Source organism: Tachypleus tridentatus, chromosome 2 (genome assembly GCF_004210375.1).
Source record: "Tachypleus tridentatus isolate NWPU-2018 chromosome 2, ASM421037v1, whole genome shotgun sequence".
Lineage (NCBI taxonomy): Eukaryota > Metazoa > Arthropoda > Merostomata > Xiphosura > Limulidae > Tachypleus > Tachypleus tridentatus.
In genome coordinates, this window is record NC_134826.1 from 66021623 (window position 1) to 66034644 (window position 13022).

General features: G+C 32.3%; 1 protein-coding gene across 3 annotated transcripts in view; it reads right to left on the reverse strand.

The window, feature by feature from the left end:
• Positions 1–7175: 7175 nt before the first annotated feature.
• The window catches only part of LOC143244061 (protein FAM200C-like), a 40331-nt gene continuing 34484 nt past the window's right edge, over positions 7176–13022 (reverse strand). For all 3 annotated transcript variants that reach the window (XM_076488085.1, XM_076488084.1, XM_076488082.1), the window contains 2 exons: positions 10236–10399; positions 7176–9144 (listed from right to left, as the gene is read on the reverse strand). The gene's annotated coding sequence lies outside the window, so the exon portion shown is untranslated. The remainder of the gene's footprint in view (positions 9145–10235; positions 10400–13022) is intronic.

The following is a 13022-nucleotide window of genomic DNA, read 5'->3' on the forward strand; positions in this document are numbered from 1 at the left end:
CTTTCATATTCTATTTTAGATTAAGGTTTGGAAAGTTGTATAATTCCCTTTTGTAATCCATTTCTGTGCTCTAATTTATGATGAGGATAGTGAAATATTTCCCTTCAGTAATACACTTTCGTACTGTTGTTGCATGATGAAGATTTAGAAAGTGGTATAATTCCCTTTTGTAATACACTTTCATATTGTATTTGTTTAGATTAAGCTCTTGAAAGAGATATAACTACCTCTTGTAATCCACTTTTGTTCTGTAGTTGTATGTTGAGGTTTCTGAATGTTGTATAATTCCCTTTCATATTGTAGTTGTATGATAAGGATTTTAAAAGAGGCATAACTCCCTTTTGTAAACTGCTTTTGTACTGTAGTTGTTAGATCAAGATTTTGAATGATGTGCAACTCCTTTTTGTATTCCACTTATGTACAGTAGTTGTTCAGATTAAGCTTCTGAAAGAGGTATAATTCCCTTTTGTTATCCATTTTGTACTGTACTTGTTTGATTAGGATTTTTAAGAGATATAACTCCCTTTTGTAATCCACTTGTATACTGTAGTTCTTAGATTATCATTTTGAAAGAGGTATAACTTTTGTAATCCACTTTTGTACTGTAGTTGTTTAGATTCAGCTTTTGGAAAGGTATGATTCCCTTTTGTGATCAACTTTCGTACTGTAGTTGTATGATTAGGATTTTTAAGAGATATAACTCCCTTTTGTAATCCACTTGTATACTGTAGTTCTTAGATTATCATTTTGAAAGAGGTATAACTTTTGTAATCCACTTTTGTACTGTAGTTGTTTAGATTCAGCTTTTGGAAAGGTATGATTCCCTTTTGTGATCAACTTTCGTACTGTAGTTGTATGATTAGTATTTTAAAGAGGTATAATTCTCGTTCGTAATCCACTTTCATATTGTATTTATTTAGATTAGGCTTTTGAAAGTTGTATAATTCCATTTTGTAATATGCTTCTGTTCTGCAGATGTATGATGAGAATAGTGAAATAGGTATATTTCCCTTCAGTAACCCATTTTCGTACTGTAGTTGTATGATGATTTTGAAAGAGGTATAATTTCCTTTTGTAATCCACTTTTGTTCTGTGAAGTTTAAATTAGGATTTTGAAAGAGGTATAACTCCCTTTTGTACTGTTGTTGTGTGATTTGGATTTGAAAGTTGCATAATTCCTTTTTACTGTAGTTGTTTGACAAGGATTATGAAAGTTGTATAATTCCCTTTTGTCATCAAATTCTCGTACTGTAGTTTTATTATGAGGATTTTGAAAGAGGTATAACTCCGTTTTGTAATCCACTTTCATACTGTAGTTGTTTAGACTAAACTTTTGAAAGAGGTATTATTCCCTTTTGTACTTACTTGTATGTTGAGGATTTTGTAAGAGGCATAACTCCCTTTTTTAATCCTCTTTCATACTCTAGTAGTATGATGTGGATTTTGAAAGAGGAGTAATTTCGTGTTGTAATCCATTCTCATAATGTAGTTTTATGATGAGGATTTTGAAGGAGATACAATTCTTTTTTGTAATCCACTTTCGTACTGTTGTTCTTTAGATTAAGCTTTTGAAAGAGGTATAATTCTGTTTCGTAACCAACTTTTGTACTGTAATTGTATGATGAGCAATTTGAAAGTATAATTCCCTTTTTAATCCTCATTCGTACTGTAGTTGTATGACAAAGATTTTGAAAGATGTATGATTCCCTTTTGTACTGTAGTTGTATGATGAGGATAATGAAAGAGGTATAATTCCCTTCTGTAATCCACTTTCGTACTGTAGTCATATGTGGTATTATTTGCTTTTGTAAAACAATTTTGTACTGTAGTTGTAGATTAGGATTTTGAAAGAGGTTAATTCCCTTTCATACTGTAGTTGTATGAGGAGGATTTAGAAAGTGGTATAACTTGCCTTTGAAATACAATTTTATACTGTAGTTGTGGATTAGGATTTTGAAAAAGGTATAATTCCCCTTTATAATCCATTTTTGTATTGTGGTTGAAAAATGAAGATGTTGAAAGTGATATAATTCCCTTTTGTAATCCACTTTTGTACTGTTATTCTTTAGATTAAGCTTTTGAAAGATGTGTAATTCTGTTTCATAAACAACTTTTGTACTGTAATTGTATGATGAGCAATTTGAAAGAGATATAATTCCCTTTTATGATCCATTTTGATATTGACCTGAAATATCAATGACTGTGATCATCCACTTCATACCATTCTACCCTTATTTAACCTCTGTTTTCTTGATTGGATTGAATGTGCTAGTACGTTTGCAGACCATACTCCATTTAATCTTTGTTATTCACTTCAAAGTGAGAAAGAGATATTATTTGGAATTATCACACTCTGAATGGCAAACCATTCAAAGTTTAGCTCCTACACCTGATCATCAGATGCTTGATTTGTTCATCAGAGTCAAGACATTATTGTTACCATTCTATAAAAGGAGCTTGCCTTCTCATAGGCATTATGAATTGTGAATATCTTTCATGATTTCATGCATTACAAAATTCAGTTGGATGATAGATGATTGGGGAGACCCTTTGGGTATGATTTGGTTCTCCATATTACAAACAAGAAAAATTAAAGATATGATAGTAGATGAAGATAAAACTGAATTCCTGTTACTATTTTATAGTCAGAACATTACATATTTTACTATCAATAGCCAAAGACATAACTTGAATGTTAATGTTTACTATATTTTTCAACAGAAGTGAATTATGATACACTTAGCATCTGCATAGTTTTGAAAATTTCAAATGTTTCTTCTTGGAAACAAAAAAGTTGAGTGGTAAATTATGGCACTCATTAGAAATTTCATGTACAATAGCAGCTGATTCAGAAGTCTAGTGAAAATTAAATACTCCAGGTTTGTTTGGAATTTCCTGCAAAGCTAGACAAAGGCTATCTGCACAAGCTGTCCTTAATTTTGCAGTGTAAGACTAGAGGGAAGACAGCTAGTCATCACCACACACTGCCTACTCTTAGGCTACTCTTTTACCAATGAATAGTGGGATTGACCATCACATAATAACACCCCCAGAACTGAAAGGGTGAGCATGTTTGGTATGACAGGAATTCAAACCTGTGACCCTCAGATTACAAGTCAAGTGCCTTAACTACCTGGTGATAGTAATATGAAGATTTGTGTTATTACTCTGACTATATCACTGAAGTTCATGCCCTTTGAATCTTTTATTGATATAAATCATATACCAAAATGTGAAATGTAAAGGCGTAGATAAAAACAAATGAAACATTTTAAACTACAAATTTAAAAAAATGTCAGCTAGGTCCTATACTATCAAATAAGATTTATTCAAGCTTCCAAATATTACAACAATTTTTTTAAAAAAAGCAAATACAAATTTAAGTCATCCTCCCAATCCTTCATTAAAAACAATGTAACTGAACTTACATTTTTTAAGACAGTGTCTCCCCTTCCTTTTGTCTTTGGTACTTGATGCTACCTACTCATCCAGATACACAAATATACATATACTGGTCTTAAAAAATCCAGTTTGCAACTGTCAATAAATATTAGAAATTGCAGTACATCACAAGTTCAAACAGACATACATGTAAAAATGCAGTACAGTAAATTTCAGGTGGGGTACTGCTTGTCTGTTAGTGAGAAGGATGCATCCATTTAATGGAGTGGATCAGTTTTATATGGGGCTTTATAAATGACTTACAGCACCAGGATTTTATTCAGTGTGACATACAACTCCATGTAGAAGTTCTGACACGACAAGATGCAACAGCAGTAATACTTACTTTACTCTATAAATGCACGTAAAGAATTATGTGGTAATTGTTTTATTCTTATAAACATTTTCCTGCTCTCTCTGTGGAGCAAACCACAATCTGAATTTATAGTACTCTTACAAAATAACAAATTAAAGAGGTTTTGAGTAACACTGAAAATCCTATGAAAAAAAAAATCAGGTGGAGATTTAGTTCATCCTTACAGTCCTTTATGTAATGAGGTAAAATATCTAAATAAAACTAAGAATTTAAGCCAATCACTAGTAAATTCTATCAAATGAGGATTTAACAAACTTGTCAACATTATAGGCAATAAAACAATCAATCAGTTTCAGGCTCCACTTAACAGTACATCACACATTGTACTTATTAGATACACAAATTACAATAATATGAGTTACAGACACAAAATGAGTTCACATGTTGGTTAAAGGGTGTTAGAAACAATAACTGCATTACCACAAGTAGATTTGACATTTTGTGTCTTTTGTGTCCATTCCTGTTTGAATTCTCCCAATGGAGGAAGACCAGCCTTCAAATTTTTGTAATAAGTTTGTAATTTAGTTTTCATTTCTTCAACCTGTTCTTGGAGTTTATCAAAGTTTTTTTTAAACAATGCTATTTCTACATCTAATGTTTCAACAGCTATTCACAATGATGAAAAACCCACTCAAAGTAAAAATGTATTCTCAAGGCAGCTAATATGGGAATTTTGTTAACCTGAAGGTGTCCTGAGAAGGTCAAAATGTTGTTGTTCTGTATTTTATTTTCATTAAAGTTTTAATACCAATACCAGCCACCTTGAGGAAACAGAAACAGCTGTATCTTTCTGTGTATTACTATCATCTTATATTCCAATTACCACTTTTCTTTACTGACTTTCTTTTGTGCTTGTGATGCTGGTTGTGTCTTGTATTCCAGCATCTGTCTCAAGCATTCAGTCAGCCCTGATACTTGGGCCAGGATCACTTCTTTTTCTACTAGTTCTGTTTCTTTCCAATAAAGTTGTTTCTCTATCTAGAGAAAAACTGAAGTAATTCAGTTTAAAAATTTCCCAGTGAAAGTCAAACTTTAGAAAATTCCAACAGATTTAGTCTACATCTACAGAATAACATATACATTATCCCTGCACATATATAGGTACATAAGTGACATACTGAAATGTTAATTACTGAAAAGCTTCAAACAGGATTAACTTAAGCAGCATATCAACATGCCATTTACCACATATTTAAGGAAAAAAACATACCAGAATCATAATGAGAAGGTAAACAACACCAAAGTAGACAAACCTTTTCTTTTATGTGAAGGAGTCCAAAAGGCAACATCCTGAACTCAAAATGATTGGAACCTGCATGCCACACTCAATCTGAGAAAACACAATTTATCCAGTCTGGAGTTAGGAACACTCATCCACAACCATGTGAGAGGTAAATTCCATTTACCAGTGGATGTGGAAGAAACTGTACTCAACCAAGAACCCAGGATAGGACCACTCTTCATTCAGAATTACAAGGAAATAATGGACCTTCTTCCAGGGACAACATACTGAACCAATACTGATCAAAAAGTGGAGCTACCCTCATTCCAAATGGAGAGCTGAGTGTCAAACCTGAACAGGTATTCCGAGTAGGCTATTATTTATATTGGTATATCTTCAACCAACATCTGAGAAAAAAATATTCAGGAACTGGGTAGGGCAGCCCTCAACTTTGGCCTCTTCTCTAAGAGTGGAGAAAATTCACTCTAAAACTCTGTATGGAAAGCCTCTGTCCACCACCCTAGTGACTGAAAACTTGGTGTGGTAAGATCTCCCTAGCTCCACTAGTAGAATATAGGGGGGTAATGTGCACTGGGGGTCCCTGAGAAAGTGTTTTGTCAGTCTTTTTCCATTTTTTATTGTCCTTGACTCTCTCTTGGGCTCTGTCCCAAAGTTTCTGCAGAGAAGAGTCTTTCTTCTAAGCTTTCTTCTGTTCCAATAAACCTAAATTTGATATGTTATTAGTCAGTACTTCTAAGAGCTTGAAGTCTTGCTTTATCTCTTTTCCTTAAGCTCTTGTGGTGATTGTAAATCCAACAGCAGTCTTCTTTATGTCTTGATCCTCCAAATTTATAACCACCTGGTTGTTTCCAATCACACCAAGTTGTATGTTGGAGTTTTGATAGACATGGCTTTAAGGTCTTCCACATAATATGGAGTATCCATCTTTATTTTTTGCAATGGGAAACTTTATCACTATCCATTCAATTAGCACACACATGCTTACTTTGCCTGTCATCTAGCTATCAGGTACCAGACTGGTTTTCACTGCTGCACTACTGTATCTATTATCTCATTCAACTTCACCTTCTTGTCTCCAACATATCCTTCCCTTACTAGCAAGTTCTGATCTGGTGTCACCTCTCAATGTTTGTCACATGCTTCAGATGTCACTAGTACTGGTGGTCTATTTGATAACTTGAGTCTTCTATTTGTCATACAATGATCAATCAAGGAATTGGTATTTCCCTCTTGTGGTAATTCTGCATTTTCTTGATTCTGTTTCTTCTGACAGTTGCTCCATGGTGCCAGTTACTATTTTCTTGTTTCTTACCAGCACTATCCCTGTAAATAGCCCCACCTGCTTTATGTTAAGATTTCCACTGTTACCTGATGGTAATGGACTCGAACTCTTTGACAATGTGTCTTATTTTAAAACAAAGATAGGATTAATTCTCTCTTCAGTCTATTAACCTTCTGTCTTCTTTGGTAGACGATTGCTTCTGGTAAGCCATCACTTAATATTTTTTAATTTGCTAGTTATATTCCCTCCACTGATTTCCATATACTGTTCTGCCATCTTGATCACTCCTCCACATCTTTTGGTGCTCTTTATTTTAGGAGCAGTGACATTTCAATTGAAAATGAGATCATGAACTGTTCACATACTAATAGATGTACCAGTTCTTTAAAACTATTGTCACATTTCATCATGTCAGTCCATCTTGTGAAGCATCACTGTAGACATGCCACAAACTTAAATATAGTTTCTCCAGCATCAAGTTTGACTTCTCTAAACTTCTGATGAAAACCTTCTTCAGTAAGTTCACATCATTTCAGCACTTTTAATCTGTCATAGTCCATGGCATCTTCTGATGTCATGCCTGCATATACTTGTAGGCTCTTTTCTGTGGGCTGAAACAGACTGCCCAGTTGACTTTCTCCCAGTTCTGACTTTAGGCAAATCTTTCATATTTTTCCAGGAAAGTATCCATGCCATCTTTTCGTTCAGCAAATTTTGAGAGCTGGGTCAGCTGGCCCTGTCAACATTGTTATCCTTGGGTCCTTCTTGGGTGAGGTTAATGATCTCAATTTGTGCTCTTATTCTCTCTATTTCCAGTCTTACCTCTCTCTCTGTTTCTTTTTTCTCATTTGCTATATTTTCAGTCTTTTTTCTCATTTTCTTCTTTTAGTCTTTCTTCTTCTCTTACCTACCTACACTCTTCCCTCTCTCTGGTTCTTATTGTTGTCTAACAAACTCTTGTAGATCACTACCTTTTAGACCAAGACACTCACCTCTTTCATCCCATTTATCAAAATATGTTGTTATGGTTACATAGCATGATTGTAGCCTCTACACTGTTTTTGTTACTACTACATTTCTGTGTATGTAGGCCTACTTCTTCTGTCATTCATGTCTTATTCTACTACCATTTCCCACTGTATACTATTAGTTGGCTCATCAAATGTCAGAGTTTTATGGATATGTTTGGGTGGGATTCTTCTACAGTAGGTGTCTGTGAATTCCTAGGAATAAATCTGAATAATAAATCAACAGTACACAAACCATTTGTATTAAAGTAATATATTCCAAAGAAGTGAACTGTGTGCTATCAATATACTGTTCAAATTTACCATTAACAAATCACAGATATTTACTGCAGAAGAATCCCATTCACACATGTCCATAAAACCCTGAAATAGAATGACTAAACTGCACTTCAAGTCATTGGTACCAAGAATATATTTCATACATATCCAAAAGCTCTGTTGCTCAGTCAGAACACTGTAATCACGATCTGTGAAGGGGCTGATGTCAGTGGTCAGGATTCTTGAAAAGGAGGTGACAATTGAACCAACCAATACTAACAGTGGTGCAGTTTGTCATTAATGAAGCTGTTGATCCAAAGAGTCTTTCAACAAAGTTGGGTGTGGAAAAGAAACCCATTGGACTTTAGAGTTGTAAGTCCATAGACTTACCAATCTCACCAGGGAAAACTAATCTATTTAGGGTAACTACAAACTCTGCCTTAGAACTTCTAATTTTGAGGACCAGCTGCATTATTTGAGAGTTGGAATATGCTTCGACATGGCAGTGGAAGCCAAAACTATGTAGTTTCTACAACCATTGCAGACAAAAACATAGCTTTCCCTTCATATAATTAAACAGGAAACTGCACTAAATGAACCACAATGTTCATGGATGGAGATAAAAATAGATATTCAATCCCAGACTTTCAGCCATCAAGTAATATGTAGGCTCAAAATGAACTAGGGAAGGACCCAAACCATTACACTTTTGATGAAACAACTAAAGAAAATAAAAAAGAGGCAACTTATACATTTTAAAATTATATTGTATGAAAACCAGTTCTTGATGGTTGGTTGATTATTTGAAAGCAAAGCAATATTAGGCTATGTGCTATGTCCACTACAGGGAATCAAAACCCAGCCTTCAGTGTTGTAATTCCTTCAACTTACCACCATCCATCAGAGGGACTGAGAAGCTAATGGAATAAAAAATGTACAGGCAAAAGTGAATTGTGATCCCCTCCAACCAATAGTTGTACACCTCTAAATATCAAAGGCAGGATAAGAGAGACATAATTTACCTGTGTGCTGGAAATAAAAAGGTATAAAAGACTGGAGAAAGTGAGAAAAATCACAGTAAAGCTTGGAAGGCCAGTGGAAGGAATCCAGGCAGTCAAATAAAGCTGTAGTGTGAGTGGAGATATGTACATTTTGAAAAAAACAGTTAATACCTATTTAAATCATATTATGAAAACAATCTTATCAGCTTGATTGACATTGTACCAAACACAATCAAATCTCTGTAGAATTTCTACAATAACAAAATACACAAATTGAGGTTTTTCAGTGCAAAAAGAAATGAATTAAAATATATTACTCAAACAATACATTAAAATCAAATAACTATAACTCATAATTTCCCCACACTAAATAATCACAACTGAAATACCAATGACCTCTTTCAATTTTTTTTTCTCAGTTGCTCATCTGTGGAATCACACTGACTATAGTTCAAAACATATTTTCCTCTCGAGTTTCTCTTCCAGCTTCTCCTATTTCTCTTTGTATTTAATAGCTATATCAAAATAATTACAATTAAAAACAAAATACATACAAGCTTATGGCAAGACCATACTCAAAGTAGTTGTTTTAATGAAATTATTCAATAGATAATACATACATAGAAAACATTTAGTACAATTTGATCATGAAACAATAGTTAAAACAATTAAACATCCTAATGTTTGTCTTAAGAAGTTCATATTCAACTAGTAACCAACAATAAAAAAGAAACATTTTTCTTCCCTTAAACAAAAAGTCCTCATGACTTCCTCAGTATGTGGCTTGTTAATATAAACCAGACTGTTTATGTGTAAAAATCATACTTCAATTAGACAAAATATTTCAAAAACAGATGTAATCATGTTAACATCCACTGACAGTAAAACATGCTTGTATATTAGAACAGTAACAGTTTAAGAATTCAATTTAATCTTAAATTTCTATAGTCTGCTTTACCAGGTTAAGAGGCTTTTGAAATAACTTAGATTTGATTTGGAAGAAAGTCATAGTAGGTACAAAGAAGTAATAAATTTCAGAAACTTGACCTAAAGAACAAATTATGTATTGGTATTACTTGGTCATCTACCATTGTAAGACATGACCTAAAGAACAAATGATACATATTGGTATTTAACGGTCATCTACCATAGTAAGACATGACCTAAAAAACAAATTATGTATTGGTATTACTTGGTCATCTACAATGGTAAGACATGACCTAAAGAACAAATGATACATATTGGTATTTAATGGTTATCTACCATAGTAAGACATGATCTAAAAAACAAATTCTATATACACTGGCATTACTTGATTATCCACCATAGTAAAATATGACCTAAAGAAGAATTTAATGGTTATCTACCATAGTAAGACATAACCTAAAAAACAAATTCTAAATACACTGGCATTACTTGATTATCCACCATAGTAAAATATGACCTAAAGAACAAGTTCTCTATATAATACTTGATTATCTACCATAGTGAAACTTGACCTAAAACAAACAGAGAAATTAATATTAAAGCCATGTCTCTGAGCAGGTTTATAGATTCATATTTACTAAAACTTAACTACTAATGAGAAAATACAACACAAACTTACCTCTTTTTAAACTTCAGCTAATTTAACTTTTAACTCTATTTCTGATTTGGACACAATTCTCATTTTTTTCAAATTTTGAAATTCTTCTTTCAACCTGATGTTTATTATTTTTTTCACTTCATCCGGTACATGTAATTCAGACTGTGCTTTAGTAAGAAGGTTATCTAAAAAACAAAGAAATCACATCTTACATTTTAAAATTATAATCATCTTTAGAAAATAAATAGAAATGACACTGTAAACCTTGTATATTAATAAAAATTAAATTTATTGTTATTTGTCAAAATCTAATTGACTTATTGTTCACTGAAGCTTTTGTTTGTCTTAGGCCATTGTAAGCACGCTTAACTGGTTCAATGGTGTAGTGCTTGTCTAATAACCATGGATTTGAAGTTATATAAATGAACTTTTTTGTTATGACACACAAATTACAATAAAAGTATTACTGATGAATTATTAGAGTATTGTCAGTGAGATCCTTCCAAACTAGAAAGAGCTGACCTGAAAGAATAAACCCACACAACGTCTGTGATTTATGCTGTGAAATACAGACTTCTTTCTCTCTCTCAATAAGGTCTAAAAGCAGTTGGAAAATATAGTTTGAAACAGATTTTTGATGTATAAGTTTTCACACATGAACTAAAATGTTATAACATGTATCTTTACAGTATATATATGAATCTATAAACTGTAATATCTCAACTTCTGTTTTCAGAAAAATAAAATGTATAGTTCATTCTGTGCTCAGTAATGACATATTGGAAACACTTTAACATTATTTATAATTAAATTATAAGCTACACTTCTTTACACACTTTAACATTACTTATAATTAAGTTATAAGCTACACTTATTTACACACTTAAACATTACTTATAATTAAGTTATAAGCTACACTTATTTACACACTTAAACATTACTTATAATTAAGTTATAAGCTATACTTATTTACACACTTAAACATTACTTATAATTAAGTTATAAGCTATACTTATTTACACACTTAAACATTACTTATAATTAAGTTATAAGCTATACTTATTTACACACTTAAACATTACTTATAATTAAGTTATAAGCTATACTTATTTACACACTTTAATATTACTTATAATTAAGTTATAAGCTATACTTATTTACACACTTTAACATTACTTATAATTAAGTTATAAGCTATACTTATTTACACACTTAAACATTATTTATAATTAAATTATAAGCTATACTTATTTACACCTAAACCTTTGTCACTTACATAAGTAAAAATAATGGAAAGTACACACCTTGCCAAAATTATCAATTGTGCAAAATATTAAAAATGTCTCACCTGATTTAAATTGAGAGCAATTTTTAACTGTTTTTTTACAGAATTTTATATTTTGTAATAAAAATATTTCAAAACATTTATACTACAACATTAAATATGCTCATTCATGAGATAATACTAGATCTCAGCCTCATACATCATTGTAGTTCACTTATCTAACCGTAATTGTAATTGTTCGTGAAAGCTAATAAATATGGTCACCATTATGTTTGTTATATTCCATCTTGCTGGACAGAGCTGGATACTAGTCAGCACTGAATCCTGCAGAGGCAGTGTGGTTAACCAATTATAACATATTTTTCTTAACTTCACTCATAAATTCTAAGAATTACAATTGGGATTCCTTTCATCAATCAGTTTTCTTTAAATACAACACTTCACTTATGAAATAAAATACCACAAAATTTAAAACTGCCCCACCAATATTTATTTCTTAAATTTATAAAAACAGTATACTTTTTTAATGTCACTCAGCCAGTGCTATGGGCTTGTGCCTAAAATTATATATAATCAATACTAAATGTATGAGACAACTAAACCATGTACAGTATTCCATATCTGGTAGGCACACACCAGGTATTTCCTTATACTTCTTTCAAGTTTTGGAACACATAATGTTGCATGAAGAATCCAAAGGCATTCATCAACCTAAAAACTGAAAGAGATCCAATGACTTTCTTCTTTTATAGAAGTATACTATTTTTACTAAACTATGCCTGAGATCATGATATTATTTATAGCAATTCAGTATCAAAATAGAAGTGTTTCTCTAAGAGTGGGTCATGACCTCCTTACACAGCAGTCAAAATTAAGCTGTTTGTGCTGAATGCATATATATATATACACACATACATATATTTAATCCCTGAAGTGCCTGAAAGTGCACATACTACCTTTATTATGAATTATAATTAACTATATTTTTTATTCTTGTAGACATAATGGGGAGGGGGGGGTCAGGTTCACAACAATCAAAGCATGGGCATGCGAGTCATCTGACAAATCTAGCTGAGAAGCACTGCTATAGAGATTGTTACAAAGCTAGTTATCACCAGCAACTATAAGAACATCCAGCAGAATTTCTGTTGAGACTGAACATATCTTAAAGGCTAGATGTCAGAAACATCAGGTTCAAAGCTTGCTTTTAAATGCAAAGTATCAAGTGGTCAAAGTTCTGCCAGTTGCAGAGAAAATGAGTCAAAAGAGAGAAAAGAATAATAACTAAAGATATAAATTTCTAACTCTAGATATGGTTTGATTACATCATCATCATCATCAGAAGTGGACAGACTGGTGTCAGTGTTTAACTAGTAACAGCTACAATCTCTATATTTAAAATATAAAAATATACATTTCTGAATCTGATGTGATTTATACTTTGCTACCTAAATATACACAATCAGTTCAGTTGCCTTAAAGATCCAATATTAAACTATCCATTACAAATGATATTATTAACT